This window comes from Saccostrea echinata, unplaced genomic scaffold, assembly GCF_033153115.1.
Source record: "Saccostrea echinata isolate AGI-Se365-2 ecotype Australia unplaced genomic scaffold, CSIRO_AGI_Sech_v1 ptg000027l, whole genome shotgun sequence".
Taxonomy (NCBI): domain Eukaryota; kingdom Metazoa; phylum Mollusca; class Bivalvia; order Ostreida; family Ostreidae; genus Saccostrea; species Saccostrea echinata.
Genome location: NW_026889776.1, coordinates 3,262,501 through 3,262,810, shown reverse-complemented (window position 1 = coordinate 3,262,810; position 310 = coordinate 3,262,501).

Here is a 310-nt window from a genome sequence, read left to right as displayed (position 1 = left end):
CTTAATGCCAAACTCCTTCAAGCCATCTTTAAATCTTCTTTACACCACCATTACACCATCGATAAAACTTTTTTTGTAAGTAAAATATTATTCATTTATAAATTTTGTCTCTCCAATCATAAATGCCGGCTTAACACATTTGTGAACCCGGCAAATAAATGTAATGCATACATCAAAGACCAACACTTACTCTTTCCGAATTTTAAATCATCGATCATCAAACTTTACAGATACATGTAACAACCAGAATTCTGAAGTATTTCATTAACGTAGCAGCAATTGTCCCAGATATTCCATTAAAAATTTATGA